The 3,095-nt window shown below is 36.5% G+C and overlaps 1 pseudogene; it reads right to left on the bottom strand.

Moving 5' to 3' along the window:
• Positions 1-2,176: 2,176 nt before the first annotated feature.
• On the bottom strand, positions 2,177-2,276 carry LOC113343053 (annotated as a pseudogene).
• Positions 2,277-3,095: the final 819 nt, after the last annotated feature.

Raw genomic sequence — 3,095 nt, 5'->3', positions numbered from 1 at the left:
TATTACTTTTCACTCTTTTGATCACCTTTTGAGCAACAAACACTTATTTTGAGATCATGATTAATATGAGGAGATAAACCCCATTGTTGAGGCGATAGAGGAAGCTATTTTTCCAACAAAGTGGTATATTCTATTTTATCTTTTTATTTGCAATAATTATATGATTATTTGCCTTGAACTATTATTGAATATGATTTTTATTTGAGTGATTGTGATCTATTTTGATGGAGTATGCTTAGTTTTAAGATTTTTGATGCTTCATACTTGGTATTTACAATTATTACTTTTAAAAATCTACTTGTTGCAATATTTTAGAATCAAATTAAACAAGAAAATTGCATAAATATAAGTATTGGTTTAATCACTTTGAACTTGGAAAATAGTGGAATCTTAGCCTCAGTGTTTCTTTTAGTATTGATATCATCTTTGATTGAGTTTGCTATAATTTGTAGTGAGTTTTCTATTTTAATATTAGAATTTAAGTCTAATTAATATCCTTCACAAGTCTCAGAATCGAACCACTTTTACCACTATCTACAAATCACATCAATTTTTGGCGCCGCCGACGCGGACTTGTTTTTAGGGTTTTAGGTTTATTTTATTTTATTTTATTTTTTTTTTGTCCTTTTTTATGTTTTTGGGTATTTATCTTGTGTCTACAGGTTCTGGATCATAAAAAAAATTGAGCCAAGGAGTTTGGTGATTTCATAAAGACTTGGAGCTAAAGATTAAAGCAAAAAGAACAGAAAAGAAGACAATTTTATTTTAGACAATTTTAGTTTAGGGTTTGTTTATTTTATTTTATTTAAAAAAAAAAACTGTATTAGGGTTTATTATTTTTGTAATTTTTCTTTATCTTTTTGTACTTTTGGACTTTTGGACTTTGGGACATTATTTTTTTTATTACCCTACGGAAGGGTACTTTTAAATATAAACTGTTTGCAGAGAAGGAGGACAATTACGATATTGTTTCTGCACCTTGGGTTCGTACACTAGACATCGGAGTCAGTGGCCCGAGTCGACTACAAACGATTCATCCCCGTCTGGAACGGGAGGTAAGATTCTAAACACTCGCAAATCCCCTGTCAGCGAGTTACTAGACTCCTTCGTATGCATATATGTTGAGGACCGAACACATACATTTATTTTTCTAGTAAAGGGCAAGGCCTGGCCATACAAGATAAGGGTTCGGATTTGATCACCGCTCTCTTCTTTCCCGCTTTAGGAACACGTAACCTACGCGAACCTAAGCCTAAAATTTTGACTAGAACGAGACTGATAGGGTAATGAGCTTAACAGGAAAGTCATTCGAAAAATATTGGTTACTGTTTTAAGTATACTTCGAAGTTCTTGACGGTTTCTGTAAGTTGAATGCGTGACTGCGCCGCCTTGTAATACCGGTGAGGCCTTGGGTATCAAAGCTACACCGAGCTTCCCTCGCCTCTATTCAACTTACGTTAACTCGGATTGATTCCAGAGGGGTTTTCTTAAATTGTAACGAATTCCCGTTCGAAGGATTAGAAGCTGGTCTAAAAACAATCTAAGTGGAGCCATCATGCTTTTTGTTTGCTAGAAATCAATAGGTTTGATTTGGTTGAGTCGGCCTTGATCTGTGTTTGCTTACCCTTCCAATTTAGAAAATTCTATTGTATGCCTGAACGTAAAAGAGACGCACTAGGTAGATTTGTTAAAGAGAAACCTAGTAGTTCGAAGCGTCTCGATTACCTTAATCTAGAAAGTTCGGCTTTTGAAGAGTCTGGTTTTGAACGTTCTTTGACTGAGGAGAGAATCCCTGTTGCTCCGATAGCGCCAGAAATGGCAGCTTTGAAAGCTTTGTTGAATCCAACTAGGACTACCCGTCCTTCGTGTATTAAGTTAGAAACGGAGGCACCTTATGAACTGAAACCTGGGACCTTACAGATGCTCCCAATCTTTTTAGGGAAATAAAATGAAAACCCTTATTACCATGTTAGGGATTTTGAGGAAATTTGTAGTACTCTAAGAATTAGAGGCTTAGATGATGATGCTTTGAAACTTAGGTTATTCCCATTTTCCCTGAAAGATAAGGCCAAGTCGTGGCTGTATAGTTTGGACTCTGAGTCAATTGAGACATATGAACAACTTACATCTGCCTTTTTCAATAAGTTTTTCCCTAGGCACAAAACATCGTCTATTAGGACGCAAATATGCACATTTTCACAACAAGAGGGAGAATCTTTATATAGGTATTTGGAAAGGTTCAATGATTTATTATCCCAGTGTCCTCATCATGGTTTAGAAAAGGTTAGGCTAGTTCAGATCCTTTGTGAGGGTTTAGATTATTCCACAACGACCATGGTTGAGTCTCTATGCACTGGTGCATTTGAAAACCAAACTGTTGATGCGGCGATGGAATTTTTTAATGAAATCGCCGAAAAAACCCAGCAATGGGAAAATAGTAGGGCACCCCAGAAAACAATTCTTTTAAGTAGAGGAAACGTTAATAGGGTAGAAGGAGGCTATGAATCAGATGCCAAAATTGCTGCTATAGCAAAAAAGTTAGAAGCCTTAGAAGTGAGCCAGACTAATGGTAGAGTGGAGCCTTTTTGGGAAGGCCAGAATATTGAAGGGAAGGCCAGAGTATTGAAGAGCAGGCCAATGCACTTTATAATAACACTAGATTTGATAACCGTCAAAAGATTGAACCATATTCAGAAACCTATAATCCTGGTTGGAGAAACCATCCGAACCTTTCGTGGTCTAAGGGCCAAAGTCAAGGTCAGTTTAGTAATTCTAATGCTCCCCCAGGTTTTGGCTATACTAAGAATCCTTCAGGACTAGCTCAGTTTCAGAATCAGTCAGATAAGAAAATCCTAAGTTTAGAGGAATCTCTCGCCTTGTTAACTCAACAAACTGAAAAATTCCAGTTATACGTAGAACAGAGTCTACAAGCTAGTAACAGGATAGGACAAGAAAATAGTCAGGCTATTTCCGAGTTAAAAACCCAGGATGGTCTGATAAGTGATTCTTTGAGAGAAAAAGGTAAGTTTCCTAGTCAAACACAACCCAACCCTAGAGGAGTTCATGAATTAGGTGCAAAACCATCGAATCAATTG

The sequence above is a fragment of the Papaver somniferum genome, unplaced genomic scaffold (assembly GCF_003573695.1).
Source record: "Papaver somniferum cultivar HN1 unplaced genomic scaffold, ASM357369v1 unplaced-scaffold_52, whole genome shotgun sequence".
In the NCBI taxonomy this organism is placed as follows: domain Eukaryota; kingdom Viridiplantae; phylum Streptophyta; class Magnoliopsida; order Ranunculales; family Papaveraceae; genus Papaver; species Papaver somniferum.
The sequence above is the reverse complement of the archived record's forward strand: the minus strand, read 5'-3'. Positions and strand labels throughout refer to the sequence as shown.